General features: G+C 37.4%; 1 pseudogene; it reads left to right on the top strand.

Moving 5' to 3' along the window:
• The first annotated feature begins 1,591 nt into the window (after positions 1-1,591).
• Positions 1,592-15,565, top strand: LOC110102867 (annotated as a pseudogene).
• The last annotated feature ends 8,378 nt before the right edge of the window (positions 15,566-23,943 follow it).

Raw genomic sequence — 23,943 nt, 5'->3', positions numbered from 1 at the left:
CTTTATATTACATTTAATAGTGGCTATGTTAATATATAAATTAAAATTTTTATTTCAGCACTTCTTCAACTGAATCTTTGGTTCAATCTTGCCAAAATCGAATACGCTATGACATGAATGATGTTGTGACGCTATAACTGTGGACGTTGCGGCGCTGGTTCAACACTTATGTGAACTTTTACCTTTTCCTAAAATTTTCTACACAAATTCAATTAAAATAATACATTTTTATTAAATTGAAATACAATAAATAATACAAAATTTACACTTAACAGTGTCTGAAAGCACATCACCATATCACTCCAATTCAGAAATTTTAAAATTTTCAAATAAATCTATTTTAAGAACTTTGGATTACTACATATACTACTACAATAATTATGGTCCCTCACCCACCATCACCTTATTATAATCCTCCAACCATTGTTCCATGACTATGATCCTTCAACCATCATCGCTTGACTGTGATCCTTCAACCACCATCGCATGACTTTAATTCACTGACCACTATTGCCCGACTATAATCATCTAACCTTCACTATTCAATTGTGATCCTCCAACTCTATCCCTCTAAACATTTTAATTTGACCACGATCTTCTAACCTAAAATCCTATGACCACTGTTGTTTGCCACACCGATGATCACTTAGTCACCTATAATTACTAACAATACCAATGCATATCATTGCTAATCATTAATTTTGACTCTCAATGTCAACATCAAAATTTAAGTTGAACTTCTTTGCCTCTTGTCTCCTCTCCTTAAAGGAGTTCGTTCAAACAAATAAGCAAACAATTTCTTAAAGACTGCTCATAGGCCACATACCTCATCCATTTTTCATCACATAATACGCTCAACACATTATTTATTTGCTTCATTATATCAACATCTTCTATCGAGAAAGGGCACCATTTATAACCGATAACAAATACAAATGAAATCAATTGAATTAGGTCAAGCCCCGTACTTTTTTTTCTATGTTTTCCATATAAAAACCAGTGTCTCATGCTACTCGTTTTTGTCAGTGTATATAGAGCTTCATATAACACTAAAGTTTAAAACGTTAAATATTTTCTCTATATGGCCTGCAATATTCTGGCACAGAACAAGTATATAAAAAAAGATTAATTGCCTTTGACAGTATTTGATAGATGATTAAATAAAATATGCATCTTCATCCATCTCTATTTTAAAGACTCCAACATTGGATAATATTATTCTAAAAATATATATTGACCAAGTGTGAATAAATATGATAAAGAATTATATTATCTCGCAATTCTAGTGACCGCCATCCCATGGCTCTATAACTAGGGATGTCAATTTGGGTCAGCGGGTCAGGTTCGGGTCGAACCCAAATTGGCCAGGATCTAAACGGGTCAACCCGACCCCGACCCATTTTTATAAAAGAGCAGGCTTTTCAACCCGGACCTGATCCGCGCGGGTTGCCGGGTTGACACGGCCCGACCTAGATTTAAAAAAAAAAAAACTCAAACGCCTGGGTTCAGAACGTGGTAGGGCCTGTTCGGGAGTCTTCGGGACGCGCACGACGCATAGGCTACAGCGGCTAAGCGGCAGGGCCGGTTCGGGATGCGGCGGGCCTGCTCGCCAGGTTCAGGACGCGCACAATGGCTGGGCAGGCACACACGTGGCAGCGGCCTGGCAGGCACGCACGCGCAATACTCGACTGTTTGGGATGCGATAGTCTCGACGCTTCGGGACACGCAGGCGTCAATGCGACTTGACAGCTCACAGATGACGCGTCAGGCAGGGCGCTGGATGCTTCGGGCAGCAGACCCCCAAACCCGGATTTTCGGGTCATTTTTTGGGTTGCCGGGTCAACCCGAACCCCACCCGCTTTTTGAAACGGGTTAATTTATTGAACCCGAACCCGACCCGTTTCACAAATGGGTTGACCAGAATCAAGATTTTTCCGGGTCGGATTTCGGGCCATGTCAAAAATTGACACCCCTATCTATAGCTACATAAAGCACCGCCAAAGTAAGCTGGTTGCTGATATAAAGTATATTAAAAAGACTACATCTTTGTTTTACTATATTTATGATAAAATAATATATATTTTCGATAATAAATATATATTATAATAATTATTATTATAAATATTTAATAGATTTGATGATATAAATATGATATAATTATTTTAGCATCGAGGATTAGAATATAAACATGTAATCATCAACTCTCCTCACACAGGACGTTTGGACCAAATCAATGAGAAACTTTTAGGTTTTTTTTTTTTTTTTTTTTAATTCTTTGTTTCGGGTTTTCTTTTTTCCAAATAAAAAGATAAATTTATAAACTAATAATTCATTTCCTACAAACACCATTTTATAAAATACTAAAATTATTAATTCGTCAGCTATAAAATATAAATCATAAGACTAGGGTTTCATTTGGGAGAGTTTTTTTATTGCTTTTTTAAATAATTTTTTGGTACAAGAATTTTTAGTTTAAGAAATTTAACAAAATAATTTTGTACCAAAATATTGTTTTAGAAAGCAGTAAATTAATATTCTTTTTCGCTCCTTAGGTTATGCATCTCCTAATACTATTTTTGCTCACACTCAAAAGAGGGTTGATTCCAACCCTAAAAGCAAGCAATAAAAACTCGTAAGGCCAGGGCTTTTCATGCATTTATAGACCTTGATGTTGATGTTTCTATCAATCGTAGAAGTCTTAAGTGTTTTGTTGATTCAACAATTCATATCATATACGCTTGAATAGATTCTTTGGACCAATTTCTTTTCCTCTTGGCTTCACAAAAGGATAAAAAGAATTGGGGATTTTGTGAGCACTCATATTCATCTATGTTAACTTGAACAAATATTACAAGAAACAAAAAATAGTTTAATAAATTATTGATCTTGAATTGATTCAAATCACCCGAAATCCTTGCTCCTCTACAATTGGAGAATTTATTATGTCTGGAATCTAGGCAGGAGACCTGTAAGGATTCTGTAAAGGTACACAACAAATACTATAAAACATCTTAAGTTAAAGAAGCTACACTCTTAAACATTGATATGTCTTTTGATGTAATGGCTGAAATTTTCATAAGAAACTCCACAGTTGACCGTGCTCATCCCGGAGCAATTCTAAGAGAGGTGACCTACTGGGAAGTTACACCAACAGAACAAAATTGTGAGGCTCTTAGGCAAAAGCGGACAATATCTCAAAAGTTCAGAATTTAGACCGTTACAAATACACAATAAAAATTTACTCGTTCAAAGTATATATTTGCCAACTAAGGCTTCTCATCAAGAAGAGAATGCATCAAGTGTAGATGCCCATAATATGAATCTCAATCAAAGTTCTCATCTTAATTGACTAATAAACTCTCACTATATTATTTTGCTCGAGCCGGCCTCCATTATGACGGCTCTCCTCAAATTTAGGACGTTTATTTTGCTCGAGCCGGCTCTCCAAATTTTAGTTATTTATTCTTTGTTTCCTTTTTTTTTTTTTTTTTTTTTTTTAAAAAAAGACAGCGACCATTTTTTTTTTTTAAGTTAATAATTCATATCTAAAAATATCATTTCATCGTACTATAAAATTGAATAATTCGCCAGCTAATAATACTTGAAGCATATGGTAAGGTCTTTGTGGGCTGATGTTAACATTGCACCAAAGTGGTGGGCCAGAAAAGCTAAACCCTAAACTGCCATTTTAATGAGCATTAATATTAATATGCCTCAAATCATTTCAATAAAATTTTTTTTAAAAAAATTTTACTGAAGATAAAAATAATCTGATTCAAGGCTCTATTTAAATATTTAGCTAATGTTGGCAATTAAGAAGAATTTGAGTCAATTTTCAGGATCCCTCGTTCTTTTAGTCTGTGCTTTCTGTTGTTTGTTTCCTATTTTTTTTTTTTTTTTTTAATCGCAAAGACAGCGACCAATTTTTTTGTAAGTTAATAATTCATTTCTACAAATATCATTTCATCATAGATTAAAAATGAATAATTCGCCAGCTAATAATACTTGAAGCAAATGGTAAGGTCTTTCTGGGCTGATGTTAACATTGCACCAAAGTGGTGGGCCACAAAAGATCAATTGCAAACTGCCATTTTGATGAGCATTAATATTAATATGTCTCAAACCATTTCGATAAAACTTTTTTTTTTAATTTTACTGAAGATAAAAATAATCTGATTCAAGGCTCTATTGAAATATTTAGCTAATGTTGGCAATTAAGAAGAATTTGAGTCAAATTTACATAGTAAATTTTAATTATAAATTCATAATTTAAATGAATTTTTCAGCCTTGCAAAGTTCAAATTCGTGAAACCGGTTCATCGTTAACGTTTTATTCTTCGTTGCGAAAGATTCTTTGAAATCGACGAGGACTACGACATTTATCTTATCCCCATCTTAATTAGCAAAAGAAATCGATTTGCAGAAGGCCAAAAAGGTTGGGTATATATATTAACATTTTTTTATATATATAAATTAGAGCTTAGAAAACAATAAAGATAGCCAATATATAATGTTCAGATATATAATAAATTAAATTTTTGGATGCTAAATATGCATTTTAACACATCAAATTTGTTAAGAAATTGGGAGGACGAATTGAGCTCTTCTTGAGGTTCTTGCAAGAGAGACCGAGAGAGAGAGAGAGAGAGGAACCGAGAGAGAGAGAGAGAGAGAGAGAGGAAGGAGAGGGAGAGATAACAAATTTTAAGAGGAAAATCTTCCTAAAGGTTTATTCCATTTTCCCCATATTATATATCAATCTATAATGTTCAGAGGATCCTATGGTTCCTCAAAGATACTTTCATACATTCTGTTCGATATCAAGGAAAAGCGATTCTGGCTTCAAAAGGAACTCTTATTCTGATGAATAAATGAAATTTCATCTTGTGAATTTTTGGCAATCTTTTTTTCACTTTTGGTTTCAACCTTATAGGATCCATATAAAGCAATTACCCAACTATTCCTTCTCTTTTCTGGGGTTCTTTTCAAGTGTACTGAAAAATCCTTTCTAAGAAAAATCAAATGCTAGAGAATTCATTTCTAAGAAATACTCTAACTAAGAAATTAAGAATTCATCTCTTTTCTGGGGTTCTTTGCGCAAATTAAAAGGAAACTTTCCAATTTTAAATCTACCTTATTTGATCTTCAATTTCAACCACCTTATAATCAAATTGATTAAATCTACAAGACAAACACTACAACACCAAAAAAATGATCCAATGATTCCTAATAAACTAAAATAAACCACTTAAAAGTATAGTTACAAATGTTGAACTTTGATTATGTGATCAAATGAACTTTAAATTTGGCTTATTTATAATTAAATAGAGCACATTGACAAGGCGAATGCAAGCGCAAAATTACTTAATCCAAACATTATTAAGAGAGAAATACTAAAAAATGATCTATAATTAAATAAATAGGTACAAGTCAATCTAATATTGTGCTTTCATTCTTCTTTATGTTTATGAGGTATTTCATGATAAAAATCACTAATAAACATCCACTTTATATGAGACAATTGGTCTAAGTTTAAGGAGAGCTCAAAAGATTCCATCTTCATCAAACCGCCACCGCTACCCAACATCACCAAACCACCTTCAATTGACTACAATCATTAAAATGCTTCTTATCCCTTTCTAACTCCCCAAATTTTTATAATCAAGTTGAGCAAAGCCCAATGATTTTTCACATTCTCAAAACTTTCACATAAACACTCTAGCATCTATTAGACTCTTTTTATAAATCAATTTGTATGTTTAATCTTCATGTAAAATTGAAACTAAAAAAACTCACTGTACTGCAGCAAATTTTTTAACAAATAATACCTATAAAAATCTAGTTGACAAATAGAATTGACAATTATTCAAAGATTACAAGAAAATACGCCAAACAAACCGTTAATCAATAGGAAAAGACACTCATTTCGACCGTCAACAAAATCTTCCAATAAAACTACTTTCAATTCATTTACTTTCATATTTTCTTTAGAAAAACTAGATTTACTAAATCCTGCTTTAAGTTAAATCGCATTTGAGGCCAAATAGGCCCTTAAGAAGGGGTTTTGTTGACTGAAACCCTAAAAAATCAACAAAACCAACATATTTTTAGCACAGAAAAGCCAAAGTAATGATCAAATGAAAACCGGTATAGTGTTAAAATCCATAAAGGCCCTCAGATCTCATAGCTTTAAATATTCACCGCAGCTACCATGTTGCCTTCTCAATTCGAGCACTATCACATGCTTTAAAAAAGATGGGAGGAAGAAAAAAAAAGTAGAAGATGAGGAAGAATAAGAAAGGAGGGGATGGCAAAGAAAAGATCAGCAAACGCATCAAATGCTCGAAAAGAGAAACCAACTGCTACTCCTTCACAAATAAGTTTTCCATCATTGGGCTTCCAGATTATCTAATTAAACTAATGGATTTCTCAAAATAACAATCAAATCTTCTATGTAAAAAATGATTTCAAAAAAAAGAAAAATAATTGAAATCACAAAGAAGAAATTGACAAAAGAAAGCTCATACTAACTTGCTGAAATTTTTAAGGAAATCCATTACTAGAAACAATCGATTAAGGAAACAATAAGAGACCAAAAAAATGCCAAATGGAAAGAAGACTACCGAGCCGAATACTGAAGAGCAAACCCTAAAGCAGCGAATGGCAGGTTATGGGGCTGTTTGGTTGTCTGAATTAGGAGTGTAAATTAAAACAATTACACATATTTATTAAATTTGATTGTTTGGTCAATTTTGAGCTGAATAAAAGGAAATTCTCTGAAGCATTAGTTAGGTGTATATTAGAGGGCCTGTTTCGTGCGAATTAAAAACCTGCTCATATTCAGCGAGTTATAAATTCTCTCGATGAAGAAATCCTTCGCATCATCGTTGTTGTTTGGCTTCATTGCTTAGCAAGAGGTGTAAGATTGCAGGAGTGGCTTCTTCGGCTCCTTCGTTCTTGTTTGACTTCGCTCCTTCGACAACGTTCCCTTTGCCTGTCGGATCGGAAGTTTCTAAATTTTCATTGGAAGTAAGGACGGGAGCTCACAAGTTCTGAAGATAACTTTCTCCCTTTCGCGCACTTCTTCGGCCAAATCCCGTCAATCTTCGAACGACGGGGTAAAAAATTCATATTTTTTCCTCGGTGAGATATCGCGGAACTTAATCTCAGCACAGTGTTGTAAAGAAAAAAAACATGGAATTTATGGAGCCATAACCAAGAGGTCTGGTATTCTTGCTACTTTCCAACCCTAAGAATATTATTCTACCATCTGCAGCAGGGTTCTACCAGGCTTTTGGAACTGTATTGGTAAAGCCATTTTTTTTATTGGAGCCAGGAAATCGTCTAAAAGATAGATTCTCTACTTTCCCGGATTGTTTTCTTTTACTTAATACTTTGAATCTATCACAATTTGTGTTTTTTTTTTTTTTTCGTTGCTTACTGCGGGAATTTGGAATCCAATTCAATTCCATTCTGGAACAAGAAGTTGAGAAACTGAGTTAAAAATAAGAGATTTCAATCTCTTCTTGAACCAAAAATTGATATTACTGGTTATCTGTTCTCTAATCACTTAATTCATCTTAATATCTTAATCATGAGTAGATATCCACTAATTGCCTTAAATAAACACTTCAGGTCGACATAATTTAAAAAGTTTGGCATCTAATTGAGCAAATTTGAACATCAGTATGTTTGTTCATTTATATTTGTATTTGTTTTTAACAAGTAGCTTGTTAAGAGCTCAATTAAGGCTTGTTATTTTATGGTATATGTCATATACAGTTCAAAAAATTACATCTTTAAGTCATATATCTTGCTCCTCGATTGTCCAGTAATCTCATTTCTTTTGGATTTTTTGTGGATATTAATAATTAGTTGTGATATATCATGCAAAAATTATCTTGATCGGGCATGAATCTCGAGGCAAAATAAAGTCGAAAGCTTAAAAAATTAAATTTGAGATCACCCAAACTCCAAATGACGCCGGAATCCTGCCTGACTTCTACGGAACGCTGAAATTTTTCCCAAGTAACTACAGAGTTCCCCCGTGACGCCGAAACTCCGCCCAAGTGATACCGAAGTTCTCCTCAGCCACCAACAGATGTCGGACTTCTACCCGACGCCAGACCTTCACTCATCGTCAAGTTTCTACACTATACCAGACTTCTACCGGTTATCAGACTTTCGCTGGACATCTACCCGAAGATAGATTTCTTTCCATTATTGGACTTCTACCTGATGTCATCCTTCTGACCTTCGTCATCAGACAACAGTCCTTCCGAGCTCCGTCGCCAGCCAACAACGGTCCTTTTGACTTACGTCGCCTGTCGACTACAGTCATTCCGACCTCCGTTGCCCGTCAACTACGGTCGGCCTCCTGACTTTTGTTGCCCGCCGACTACAGTCTTTCCGACCTTCGTCGCCCGACGACTACGGTCCTTCTGACTTACATCGCCCACCGACTACAGTCCTTCCGACCTCTGTCGCCAGCCGACTACAGCCCTCCTGACTTATGTCGCTCGCAGAGTACAATCCTTCTAACCTCCGTCACCAGACTATGGTCCTCCCGACCAAACGAACACATCAATAGTGACTTTTTGTATTCACATCATGTAATGTACTCTATAAAATGTACATCAAGCTAAGGCCTTCTCCTGAGGAAGGGCCTCATTTGTAATCGACTGCAAATACTAGTAGATTCATTCAAAGTGGGCCAGGCTCCATGGTTTTTCCCCCTTTTTAAAAAATTTTCACATAAAAACTCTGGTGTCTATTATGAATGTTACACCCTCTCACTTATCTGATTGTGTGCTGGATCTTCGTATAATGATAAGACGTTAAACTATATATTTCTCTACCGCCGCGAATACTCCAAGATGCAACAGTTTGGCACCGTCTGTGGGAACATGGTTCCCAACTAAGGGGCAACTATTACTCCAATCTCAAAAGATCACTCTTATCAACCATCAACTTCCTAACATCAGTCATTGCTGCATTAATATCATAAAAATCAGATGCAGACTAGGGGAAACTTTGACTCCAATTGTTGTCAAAAATTTCCTCCAATGCTTTCATCATCAACATGATATTTCAAGAAAATCCCAGCAAATGAAAGGATGCTTCCAATCAATTACAAGCTTTATATAGTCTATTGATGGACTTCTACTCCTTGGGCAAGGTTTTAATCTCGATCTCAAAAAGGCAGTAACAGTATAAAAATAGGTCATTCTTCATCTTTGATTCGAGATACACGGCGTTCTCCCCTCCCAATCAAGGCAAAATTGATCCCATGGGGATTCGATTCGATCTCTTTCATACATGTTAACGTCGTCGAGCAAAGTCTCTGACATACAACCTCGGATAGGTCTTACATCCTTGGTGGATTCTCTCGACCTCTTCAATACAGGTTAACATAGTCGAGCAAAGGCTCCGACATACAACCTCGAATAGGTCTTACTGTCACGACCCAACCCGATCGGGACGGATCCCGTTCGCATTGGGCCGCTACACAGCCAACAAATCCAGGATCTGGCTTTGAAATTTGCTTCAGAACTTTCTTCCAAATATAACACAGACAGAAAAACACAGAGCTACTATAAACATCCAAACACAGCGCAGTTCATCTATCTTTTCTTTCATCAAAATAATCAGATACAAATACAGTGCATGGCTTCAGACAGAAAGAACATAACATAACAGATAATTTCAGAACAGAACTTCCTTCTAGATGTCAGAACTTCCCCTCTTCCCCTTATGGCTCCCTTTTGTGCTTATAGCACCAGAACTTCCCCTTATAGCTCCCTTTTGTACTTATAGCACCAGAACAGAACAGATATACATAATTTCAGATTTCAGAACTTCCCCTTATGTCTCCCTTCCCAAACCCAAACAATAGAATCACATATGATTCCGGCCCCTTATACCTCTCTTCTGATAGCACAAACACATCAAATATTCAAATCATCTTATTTCAGAAAATTCAGCGGCATAACGGCAGTATACGAAATTTACACAAAATTCACAGATTCAAAAATTTACCAAATTATCACAGAACATTCACAACAACATTGTAAGACTTTCATTGTACTGACAAAACATTTTTCAACATCCTGATAATTTGCAGTTCACTCAAAACACCGCAGAATCCAAAATATTCGGTACAAATCTTTCAGAAAATACTCAAAACGTGTATAATTATCATCTCAGAGACATACCAAAAGTTACGCAGTAAAACCTTTGTCAGAAGAAAATAATACCAGAAATTCGCTAACGGAAATAAAATGCGGAACAGAAAATGCGTCAAAACTCTCATTTCTGAAAATTGAGAAAGGCGGAATGTGCCTTACCTCGAGTCGGTCAACTTCTCTAACTACCACAACGGACGAAAATAGACCGTAGTCGCCCAAAAATCCTCTTTTCCTTCGTTTTTCTCTCTCCTGGACGTCCTTTTCGTTCCAAAATATCTAATTTCTATATATATCAAAATTGATCGTCCCAGACGATCGCAACTTCGTCCTAGGACGATTTGGCTCTGGACGAATTTCGTCCAAACGGAATTAATTATCGTCAAGGACGACTTGGGCTCTGGACAAATTTCATCCAGACGAAATTAATTATCGTCCCGTACGATCTGTTCTCGGGACGATTTTCGTCCAGACGATCCGACTTTCGTCCAGACGAACCATGCAACCAAACATGCTTTCCTGCACAACCTGTACCGATCGAACTTCGTCCAGATGAACCTGGGAGCAAAATGATCTTTACACTTACATCCTTGGTGGATTCACTCGATCTCTTCTATATAGGTTAACGTCGTCGAGCAAAGGCTCTGACATACAACATCGGATAGGTCTGACATCATTGGTGGATTCTTTCGATCTCTTTCATACAGGTTAACATCGTCGAGCAAAGGCTCCGACATACAACCTCGGATAGGTCTGACATCCTTTGTGGATTCTCTCGACCTCTTCCATACAGGTTAACGTCATCGAGCAAAGGCTCCGGCATACAACCTCGAATATGTCTTACATCCTTGATGGATTCTCTCGACCCTTTCATACAAGTTAACGTCGTCGAGCAAAGGCTCCGACAAATAATTTCGGATAGGTCTTACATCATTGGTGGATTCTTTCGATCTCTTCTATACAAGTTAATGTCGTCGAGCAAAGACTCCGACATACAATCTCGAATAGGTCTCATATCCTGGGTTGATTCTCTCGACCTCTTTCATACAGGTTAATGTAATCGAGCAAAGCGCTCTGACATAAAACCTCGAAAAGGTCTGGCATCATTGATGGATTCTCTCGATATTTTCTATACATGTTAACGTCATCTAGTAGGACTCTAACATACAATCTCGGAAAGGTCTCACATCCTTGATGGATTCTCTCGACCTCTTTCATACATGTTAACATAATTGAGCAAGGCTCTGACATACAACCTCGAAAAGATCTCACATCCTTAGTGGATTCTCTCGACCTCTTTCATACAGGTTAATATCATTGAGCAGGGCTCTAACATACAACCTCGGAAAGGTCTCGCATCTTTGGTGGATTCTCTCGACCTATTCCATACATGTTAACATCATCGAGTAGGGCTCTGAAATACAATCTCGAAAAGGTCTCGCATCTTTGGTGGATTCTCCCGACCTCTTCCACACAGGTTAACATCGTCGAACAAAGGCTCCGACATACAACCTCGAATAGGTCTAAAATCCTTGGTGGATTCTCTCAACTTCTTCCATACAGGTTAACGTCATCGAGTAAAGGCTCCGACATACAACCTCGGATAGGTCTTACACCCTTGGTGGATTCTCCCAACCTCTTCCACATATGTTAATGTTGTCGAGTAAAGGCTCCGACATACAACATCAGATAGATCTTACATCCTTGGTGGATTCTCTCAACCTCTTCCATAAAGGTTTAAGTCATTGAGTAGTGCTCTGACATATAATCTTGGATAGGTCTTACATCATTGGTGGATTCTCTTGACATATTTCATACAGGTTAACATCATTAAGCAAAGGCTCTGACATACAATCTCGGATAGGTCTTACATCCTTGGTGGATTCTCTCAATCTCTTCCATACAGATTAACGTCGTCGAGTAAATGCTCCGACATACAACCTCGGATTATACTCACATCCTTGGTAGATTCTCTCGACCTATTTCACACATGTTAACGTCATTGAGCAAGGCTCTGACATACAACCTCGAATAGGTCTCACATTCTTGATAAATTCTTTTGACATCTTCTATAAATATTCTTAGCAGACTAAAAAGCCTCAAAAAGTACATTATGTAATATATCAAAGTATGCCTCAAAGATCATAAATAATTCAACTTCTTTTGAATGATAAATCTCAATATCATTGGAATTACATTACAAAAATTATATAACAAGTTCGTTTTTGCAAGAATCTGAAAGAAAAATGTACATTGATATCATCCATACAAGTTACAATCATTAAGCAACAGGAAGCTTTAAAATGGTCAAATATCCTTTGTGGATTCAAGTGACCTCTTATCTATTATGAATTAATGAATTTACTAAAACTTCTTCTTTAAAGAAAGATTACAAGTTGATCTTCATCAGGCCTCAACTTAGTATATACTATAAGTGTGTCGCTAGACTACTAACATGGCACACAGCTTTAGCTCCTTAAATCAGGGATATCTAATGTCGGCAAATTTCTGTATGGATGCTTATTATCTTTGCAAAATGCCATTGTACACCTACCATCATGAGACATTCGTCAGATATTTTCTGGCGGTCCTTCATATTAGCCATCATCAGCTTCTCGCTCGACTGCTACTTACAGCGCGCCCTCAAACTCTATCCTTCAGCTCTACACTCGATCATTGACTGCTAATGAGCTTCAACTCAATCGTCCATCGTCGATAGATTTCTGCTTTAACGACATTGAAATTTATGTGTTAAAAAGCTCAAACGGCCATTATTTGCTATTGATTTGATCATCTCAACACTTATTAGTTTCCTAATCGATTGGTCTTATCGATAATTTCCGTTTGATCATTTTATCTAGGCTTATCAAGCCATTAATGTTAACTTTTTGACACATCAACGCCCACTATTGAGTTATATTAGATCATATCCTATGTGGCCCTAAGTCCCTCACTATGGGATGTCACATGTCATTTGTACATAGCTACCCACTACCAAAAGGTGAAAAAGACATCACATTACTGTCATGAGATTGCAATATCTCCTTGTGCAGATAATTCAAAGCCCACTTTTTTACTATAAAAATCTCTTGGACTATGCAGAGGATTCAATAGATAATTGTTGAGTCTAAACTTATGTAAATTTTAATTATGCTTATCTCCCCTCTATTTTGTCTCCCACACGCTAGTTTTCACCAATGGGTAAGGTGGAATTTTCTTGTATTTTGTATTATTTTTCCTTTTCATAGTTGATGACTCCCCATCACTATACTTTGAGCATAGGCTATAAGGTCAAACCACATAAATCCCTCGCCTTCGTATATCTTCTTCTTTTTCCTCCTCTTCCGTCTCTTCGCTCTAGGGGCATTCATCATCAATTTTCTACCCGATGCGGACTTCTACCGGTTATCAGACTTTCGCTGGACATCTACCCGAAGATGGATTTATTTACATTATTGGACTTCTACTTGACACCGTCCTTCTAACCTTCATCGTCAGACAACAGTCCTTCCGACCTCCGTCACCAGCCAACAACGATCCTTCTGACTTAAGTCGACTACAATCTTTCCAACCTCTATCGCCCGCCGACTATGGTCCTCCTGACTTTCGTCGCCCACCGACTACAATTTTTCTGACCTCCATCGCCCACCTACTACAGTCCTTCCGACCTCCGTCGTCAGCCGACTACAGCCCTCTTAACTTATGTCGCCCGCAAACTACAGTCCTTCTAACATCCGTCACCAGACTATGATCCTCCCGACCAAACGAACACGTTAATAGTGACTCTTTGTATTCACATCATGTAATGTACTCTATAAAATGTACATCAAGCTAAGGCATTCTCCCAAGGAAGGGCCTCATTTGTAATCAACTTTAAATACTAAAGGATTCATTCAAACTGGGTCAGGCCCCTTGATTTTTCCTCCCTTTTCAAGGGTTTCCACATAAAAACTCTGGTGTCTCTTATGAATGCTACAACCTCTCACTTATTTGATTGTGTGATGGATCTTCATACAATGATAAGACGTTAAACTATATATTTCTCTACCGCCGTGAATACTCCAGGACGCAATAAGTTGTTATGATGATTACTAAATATTTGTTATTCTTACATGTTAGGCTAGTTACAAAGATGATTGAGCCATTGGAAGATATCGCTGAACTCCATGAAATTCAAAATTATAATAATGTCCTGAAAGTGATTTGTATTGCAATTAATATATTTTATGTTGCATTGAATATAATTCTTGTGTTGTGAAGTTTTTTTTTTTATCTTCATGGGATCAGTTTTCTTACAGCTCCCAGGGAATAAAACAAATGAAACAAAAAATTCTGATATATGTTTCTTGTGTGTGAAGCTTGTATTCTTGTTTTAATCTTCATGTGATCTATTTTCTTACAGTTTCAAGGGAATTCTTCATGGGATCTATTTTGAGGTAAAATTTGTAAATTAAATCAAGAATTCTAATATATGCTGAAGATTAAGGAATCCTTGATATCAAATACTTAGCCCGGGAATAATGTGGTTTTTTATTACCTTTGTATTTTTGTATATTATTTTAATCTCACATGAAACTAGTTATTTACATGGTACATTTTTATACTAGTTGATGTCCCTTATCTTTTAATATCTGTGCACCCTATTACGTTTAATTATAAGCATTTTTTCCTTCATTTTCTGTTCCAATTTGTCTTTGATTTTTATGAGGCTTCTATCAAATTTTAATACTTAAGTTTCGATTTTAGATCTATGACATCTTCCAGTTACTTCCGTCAAAAGTTCAAGTTGGTGTTTTCTCAGCCACAATGCCCCTTGAGGATTTGGAGATTATCCGCAAATTCATGAACAAGCCTGTAAGGATCCTTGTCAAGCGAGTTGAACTTACCTTGGAAGGAATAAAACAGCCTATGTGAATATTGATAAGGAATAATGGAAGCTTCAGACCCTTTGTGATCTTTATGAAACATTGGCCATTACTCAGAGTGTTATTTTTGTGAACCCGAGGCGCAAAGTGGATTGGCTCACCGATAAGATGAGGAGCAGTGATCATACAATATCGGCCAACCACGACGACGTGGATCAAAACACTAGAGATATTATTATGCGGGAGTTTAGATCTAATTCTTCTCGTGCTATCATCACCACTTACCTGCTTGCCCGCGGTATTGATGTTCAACGAGTCTCACTTATTATCAATTATGACTTGCCAACTCAACCTGAAAAGTATCTCCATCGTATTGGTCATAGTAGACGGTTCGGAAGAAAGGGTGTGGCTATCAACTTCGTCACCAATGATGATGAGAGAATGCTAGCAGACATCCAAAGATTCTACAATGTTATCATTGAAGAACTGCCATCCAATGTTGCTGACCTCCTTTGAGGTTTTTGCTTTTTGAAACTAGTTAGGCCTTTTCAAAATCTTAAGAATCTCTTTAAATTTCTGTATTCAACTGTATGTTTTGGGATTTATTGTTGTTGTTGTTAATAACTTAAAGGAGTGTTCATCTTATATGACAAATTTGTAGGTTATGTATGGATGACCTTACAAGGAGGCATCCTTGATGTTTTTTTTTTTCATTATGTTTGAATGTGATGTATTATGTATTTGATGCTTTACATTTTGAACTAGTTTATATGCTCTTTTTAATGTATATATATGATGCAGGCAGCACCCACCTATAGAGATCCGGCGGACATTCTTTTACTAAATACAGGCTCCGCAACTTCTTATTCTCTGCTATAGTTGCCTTTCTTTTATTTTAGTACTGTACCTTTTATTTCTTGCTTTTCTTAAATTAGCAAACTCTATTCTATATTACCAACGACTGTATGGAGGAGGGTTTTCAAACTTCAATATACAAAAACTCCCCCTGGTTATTACTGTTTCATTGAGCTTGGCTCTTAGCTTGGCTTCTTCTTCTTAGCTGCTGCATCAAAACTAGTATCAGAGATAGGCTATTCGTGTGAATGGCGGAAGGCAGCAGCCACCCCCGACCCGACGGCGATCGGAGTCTTGACGCCCTTTGGGAAACCCACCGATAAATGTCGAAGCAGCTTGAGGAGCTGATAACCACCTTCGACCGATTCGCAGAGAAGATGTGGAATGAGCTTCGTCAAATAAGAGTAGCTATAAACCCTATAGCTAGGTCGTTTGCCCTGGCAACCATACCGGAGCTAAGGCCGCCTGTTAGAAAAGGTCCAATGCAAAGAAGAGCCCCTGTTATGATTCATGAGTTCTCTGATTTGGAGGAGGAAGACCTTCCCAGACAAGAGCATTCCGATTCAGAGGGGGAAGTTTTCTTTTCACATCCGGCCAGAGGTAGGCAATACTGCCTCCAGCGAAATGAACTTGAGGGGTTCTATATAAAGCTTGATATTCCTTTCTTTGATGGGAGGCTCCACGCCAAAGATTATCTAAATTGGGAAGGAGCTGTGGAGAATTTTTTTGATTACATGGAAGTCAATCCCGAGAAGCAAGTCAAGTATGTGGCTTGCTGACTCAAGTGAGGAGCTAGCGCGTGGTTGTCGCAGCTCCTTCAAAATAGACAATGAGAAGGTAAAGGTCCAATCCGCAGTTGGAACCACATGAAGCAACTCATGAGGCGGCATTTCTTACCTATAGATTTCGAGCAACTTTTGTACCTCCAATATCAACATTGTCTGCAAGGCTAGAGACCGGTTAATGAATATACTTAGGAATTTTATAGGTTGAGCGCCCGAAACAATTTGATGGAGTTTGGAAATTAACTGGTGGCACGCTACATCGGAGGATTGAAGGAGAGTCTTCAAGACAAGCTGGAGCTCAACTCTGTTTGTTCCCTCTCCCAGGAGGTGAATTTCGCTCTTAAGGCGGAAGCCCAATTACAACATCATTACCAGTCCAATGCTCCTCACAGATCAATCACGGACGGAAATGATGGATCGTCCCGAATAGTGACACCGCCGACCAAACCCCAACCCACGACACTATCTGCTCTGGCCAATGTGACACCTGAAGTTAAGAGGACAACTAGGCCAAGAACTCCTATGTGGGACAACCCATATGCCAAGGTTAACTGTCATAAATTGCTTCACATGTCTACAACCCGGACATAAGTCGAATGAATGTCCATCTCGCCACCAATTGCAATTAGCTAAAGGAGATGATGAAGCCGATTAGTCTGGTCTACAAGATGACACCGAATAATGGGTAGAAGAGGTTGTGGCTTACGAAGGGGAGCCAGACCTAGGAGTTATGGGGAAGATGCTCTTGGCACTGCGAAAACCTGTCGAGACACAACGACACAATTTTTTCCGCACTAAATGTACCATTAATGATAAGGTCTGTGATTTGGTGATTGATAGTGGGTATACATAAAACATTATCTTGAAGGCCACAATCCAAGCGCTACAAATCAAGACAACCAGAAACCCAAACCCCTTCAAAATCGGTTGGGTTAAAAAGGGGGTCGACTTTCTCGTCTCCGATCTGTACAAAGTCACTTTCTCCATTGGCAAAAAGTACATATGACAAACCACTTATAATGTCCTCGAGATGGATGTATGCCACCTCATCCTAGGGAGGCCTTAGCAGTACGACGCATGTGTTATTCATGATGGTCGGGCCAATACATACACTGTTGAAGTTAAGGGGAAGAAGTTGAAGCTGATGCCAGCTAGCCCGACTCAAGGTGCCGTCCCAGCCAATCTCACGTCCGCTTGTATAATAGCAGGCCATGAACTTCTTCATCTTAAAGGTGTGGGTTGCCCCATATTTGCACTAGTTGCCTCAGATGTGTCGGAACGAGCAGCTACATCCCCACACCCAGACATTCAGCAATTAATTGATTCATTTCGGGACATTACCTCCATGGAATTGCCTCCTAGACTTCCACCCCTCCGAGAGATTCAGCATCAATTGAGTTACTTCCAGGTGTTGTCCTACCTAATTTGTCGCATTATTGCGTGAGTCCCCGAGAGCATGCCATATTATAAAAAATTGTGTAAGAATTACTTGATAAATAATTTATATAGCCGAGCATGAGCCCGTGTGCGGTTCCTGCTGTGATCGTTCCAAAGAAGGATGGGCAATGGCGTATATGTATTGATAGTCAAGCTATAAATCGCATTACCATTAAGTATTGGTTTCCCATCCTGCGGATTACAGACCTCCTGGACAAACTCTCGGTTCCTCAATCTTCTCCAAATTAGATTTGAGGAACGACTATCATCAAATACGCATAAGGCCTAGAGACGAATGGAAGACCGCGTTCAAGACTGTCGAAGGGTTATTTGAGTGGAAGGTCATGCCCTTCAGACTTTGCAATGCCACGTCCACATTTATGAGACTTATGCATGAGGTCTTGAAAACTTCTCTAGGTTAGTTTTGTCTAGTATATTTCGATGATATTTTAATATTTAGCACATCTCTTGATCAGCATGTTAATCATCTCAAATAAATTTTAGAGACACTACGGGACCATCAACTATTCCTTAACTTGGCCAAGTGCGAATTTGCCGTCGCTAGTGTCCATTTTCTGGGCTTTGTGTTAATTCTAGCTGGTGTTATGATTGCTCCACAAAAAATTTTGGCTATTCGGGATTGGCCGAAACAGACATCACTCACTGCGTGCGTAGCATTCATGGATTGGCCAACTACTACCGCAGGTTAATCAAGGGGTTTATCAGTATAATGGCACCGATCACAAACTGCTTGAAGGCGTCTACCTTCGCCTGGACTTCAGCCCAGCAAAGAAGCTTTGAAAGGATTAAATCCGCCCTCTTTTCGGCACCCGTATTGGCATTCCCTGACTTCGATAAGCCATTTCAGATGGATACAGACGCCTCGGCTATTGGCGTTGGCACTATTTTGTTGTAGGAAGGCAAGCCGGTGGAGTATTTCAGTGAGAAATTAAGTTCTGCTAGACAAAAATGGTCGGGTTACTAGCAAGAGCTATACGTTATGGTCCGGGCACTCAAGCAATGGGAGAATTATTTGTTGCATAAGGACTTCGTCTTATGTAGCGACAATCAAGCCTTGCAATACATTAACAATCAAAAGAATATCAGTTGTATGCACATCCGATGGATTGTATTCTTCCAAAGGTTCAGCTTTGTTATTAAACACAAGACAAGCAGTACCAACCGTGTCGCAGACGCTCTAAGTCGGTGTGCTGCATTGCTTACCCATTTACAAACTGAAGTCACCGGACTGCAAGAATTGAAGGAATTATATGTTGCGGACAAAGATTTTTCTCAATTTTGGAACGATTGTATGCAAGGGAGGCCACAACATGACTTTTCCCTGCAACATGGGTTTTTATTTAAAGGCAACAACTTATGCATTCCCGATTCGTCATGGCGACAACATTTAATCAAAGAATTACATAGCGGCGGGTTAGCAGCTCATGCAGGGTCGGACCAAACTCTAGAGCTCCTTCAATCTCACTTCTTTTGGCCACACCTTCGGCGGGATGTAGCCCGATTTGTAGAACGGTGTTCTGTTTGTCAACATTACAAAGGTACGACTCAAAACACTGGGCTTTATCTATCGTTACCCACTCTCGACTCCATTTGAGAAGACTTAACTCTAGATTTTATCTTGGGTCTACCTCGAACCAAGCTGGGGTTAGATTCGATTATGGTTGTGGTAGATCGATTCTCAAAGATGGCACATTTTGTTACGTGCAAGAAGACTTATGATGCCATCAATATTGCACATCTTTTTTTAAAGAAATTGTCAGGTTACACGATCTTCCCCGAAGTCTCACCTCTGATCGTTACGTCAAGTTCGTCAGCCACTTCTGGCGAGAACTTTGGAGGTGTTTAAAGACCGACATCAAATTGAGCTCCGCATACCACCCGCAAACGGATCGCCAGACCGAAGTCGTCAACCGAACACTTGGCAACATGCTAAGCTGCCTTGTCCAAGACAATCCTAAAAAGTGGGAAGAACTTCTAAGTCACATGAAATTCACTTACAATTCATTGACGAATCACTCCACTAATATCATCCCTTTTTATGTGGTATACACTAAACCCCCTAATCACTTAGTTGATTTGGCCATCTTACCCAAATGCAGCAGATTCGAAGTCACTAAGACCATCTCTCAAGCCACTGAAACCATCTAGACAGTGAAGAACATACTCCAGGAGTCCAATGCTAAATGCAAGCAAGTGGCATATGCTCGCCGGCGCTTCAAGAGTTTTAGTCCGGGCGATCTGGTGATGATATGTATGCGCCGCGAACGGTACCCTCAAGGCAGCTGTTCAAAACTTAGCCCCAGAAAATTGGGTCCATTTCCGATTCACCACAAAATTAATGACAATGCTTATGTCATTGATCTGACACCTGATATTCACACATCCCCTATGTTTAACGTATCTGAATCGCTTTCCACTGGCCATTGCAAGGAGTAAGATCTTAGGGAGGAAGGAAGAAGATTTGAAAATAGTTTAGTGAAGAAAATTGTTATTTCTACCATTTAAATGGAAATCGATCATATTATGCATTTAACACTTGGCAACATGCTAAGCTGCCTTGTCCAAGACAATCCTAAAAAGTGGGAAGAACTTCTAAGTCACGTGAAATTCACTTACAATTCATTGACGAATCACTCCACTAATATCATCCCTTTTTATGTGGTATACACTAAACCCCCTAATCACTTAGTTGATTTGGCCATCTTACCCAAATGCAGCAGATTCGAAGTCACTAAGACCATCTCTCAAGCCACTGAAACCATCTAGACAGTGAAGAACATACTCCAGGAGTCCAATGCTAAATGCAAGCAAGTGGCATATGCTCGCCGGCGCTTCAAGAGTTTTAGTCCGGGCGATCTGGTGATGATATGTATGCGCCGCGAACGGTACCCTCAAGGCAGCTGTTCAAAACTTAGCCCCAGAAAATTGGGTCCATTTCCGATTCACCACAAAATTAATGACAATAAAAACTTTAATTTGATAAATTCAAATAATTGAAAAGTAATATTTTTTCTAAAAATGATAAGAAAGCATAAAAAAAATAATCAAATCAGAAATAAATTTTCTACCCACTTTAATATTTTTGTTAAAATCAAAGATATTAAATACAAAAGTTAAACTAAATAGATTAATAACCAGGAATTATTATTATTATTTTTTACCAAATTAGGATGTTAATTTTCGTGAATCTAAATAATAAAATAAAATTCATTTAAAATTCGTGATCGTAGAACCGGTCCATAAATTCGTCATCCCCACTCATTAATTAGTCACGAAATTTGCATGTTAAAATTCGTAATGGCCATTTATAGATTTTTGACGTTCTGTAATGCCAAAAAATATTAACATTCACATAGAATTGGAAGCTTGAGACCCTTTGTGATTATTGGAGCCGGATTATTTTTAGAAAGAGGTTGATTTTAAAGTAATTAAGAAAAATAAGTATGATTATTAAAAAACCGCTTTTATTTTACTCTTGATCTACCTAATCAAACAGGGGAAATAATTCTCCTGCGTTTATTTTGCAGACAACCAAACAGACTCATAATACGAGCTGGTTTCTAATTCGTACGAAACAGGCCCCCTAATACACGCCTAATACTTCGGAGGGTTTTCTTTTGTTCCACTAAAAATTAACCAAACAACCAAATTTATTAATTACATGTAATTGTTTTACTTTACACTCCTAATTCAAGCAATCAAACAGCCCTTCAAATTATTCGAAATACACTACATTTACTTTGCTTTACGGTGTATTTTCTTTTCAGTCAACAAAACAGCCCCATAATATGTATATATATTCGGCCCAGGCTAACTGTCCGTAGACTTACCTAAAATTACAGAATTACCATCAATACAGTTTATATATGCAAGAATGGGCTATTAACATGGCCCAGCCCACTTAAATGACGGTGTTCGTTATTTGTGCTAGCATCACGCTCTGAAGATTAACAATTAAACACTCAGCAGGCTTTAGCCTGATCGCGCTGCACTTAATTGTCCATTTCATAGAAATTTCACCTTTAAAAATAACCTTTGCAACAAATAATAAATCGCATAATGATTTATAATTATTAATAAATAAAAATAATCAATATGTAAGCAACAATTTTGAGATAATTTATTATCATAATTTCATATACAATTATTACAAAAAATAGAATTATAATGTTCAAATTTATGATAGAAAGAACAATATACTTCTGACCTAGCTCAACATTGAAGGACCAGGCTACCTTGCCACCACCTTATCTGCCACTTGCCATCGATCATTGTGGTGCCTACCCCTCATCACTCGTCATTAGGGTGTAAACGAGTCGAGTCAAGTTTAGGCCCTTATCAAGCTCGGCTTGTTAGATGAAAAGCGAGCTCGAACTCGAGCTCGTCTCACTGTAAACGGGCTCGAGCCTACTTGCCAGCCATGGGTGATAATTTTTAAATTTAAGCAGGATTTTTAAAAATTTTAAAAATTAGGTGGGATTTTTTATACTTAAGCGGGATTTTTAAAACTTAGTTAATTTTTTTTAATAAATATAAAATGTTTAACATTTAAATAAAATTTAGGTAGTTTTTATTTTTTTTATTTAATAAATAAAATAAAATTATTTTAAAATATTAATATTTATTCGAGCCTGTTCGCGAGCTCGATAAGCTCAGCTCGTGAGCCCATAAACTTATCGAGCTCGAGCTGACTCACGAGCCTGCTCGGCTCAGTTACTCCCCTACTCACCATTGGTCATTGTCAACCACCACCGCCGTTGCCGCCCTCTTTCGGCTACCCTCCGCCATCTGCAATCATTGCCCTCGTCTGCCCTGAAGCTCTTGTCCCCATCGCTCATCGCTAGCCACTACCTCCCCCACAGACCACCAACATCATCAGTGTCCTCGGCCAACCACCGCCATTTTGAGCTTTATATTAATTGCATTCACATTATTTCAAAAAAAAAAACTAATCTTACATCATATTTTTATAATATTACACAAACAACTTCAAATATTTCAATTACACTACTTTATTCTTTTAAGCCGCATTCCTTATTCAGCAAACTAAATAACCTTTAAATGTGAATAATCGCTTAGCAACGTGATCATACTTCATGCGTATTAGATTTTTTTCATGCTAAAAAAAATTAATGTCTAATGCACATAACTAATAGAATATTAAGAAATTATAAATATTTTTTACTATTATACTACAACATATGTTACTATGTTAATTAAAAAATTAATTTCCGATATATCAATATGGACAGTCACTAAATATTTATGTAATCAACAGCTATGATCAACGATTTCATTTCCAATGATAGCTAAGTATTTCCTAATAAACTAGTTTTGCTTATAAATGACAATAATTATTTTCATAATCATTACAGGAAAGTTTACAAATATATAGCATAAATAAACCACAAATCATTAGATTTAATGTTAAAAAAATAAGATTATCGCAGCACAAAATTATATCTTTCCTGAAAAATTTAACCTCCATAAATTTCCTTGCAGCAGTTTTAAAATTTAAAACTGCTACACGCCTGCTATGATTGTAATGCGCTACAACAACATTCAGCAGCGATTTTAAGACCGTTGGGGAAAAGACATACAGCTATTTAAACCGCCACAGTTAGCCGAAAAAAAAATGATTCACATAAAATTTTGCCGGCTTCAATAAATTAAAAAAAAAAAATTCTATTCCCCTAAAAAAGTTAAAGAGAAATCTGTCCTAAAATTTCGGCCAAAAGCTGAAAATGATATCGTAAAATTCAAGCCAGAAAGAACGCTTTTTGTCATACTCAGCAA

This window comes from Dendrobium catenatum, unplaced genomic scaffold (assembly GCF_001605985.2).
Source record: "Dendrobium catenatum unplaced genomic scaffold, ASM160598v2 fragScaff_scaffold_1117, whole genome shotgun sequence".
Taxonomy (NCBI): domain Eukaryota; kingdom Viridiplantae; phylum Streptophyta; class Magnoliopsida; order Asparagales; family Orchidaceae; genus Dendrobium; species Dendrobium catenatum.
Note: the sequence above shows the minus strand (reverse complement) of the source record. Positions and strands in the feature narration are given on the sequence as shown.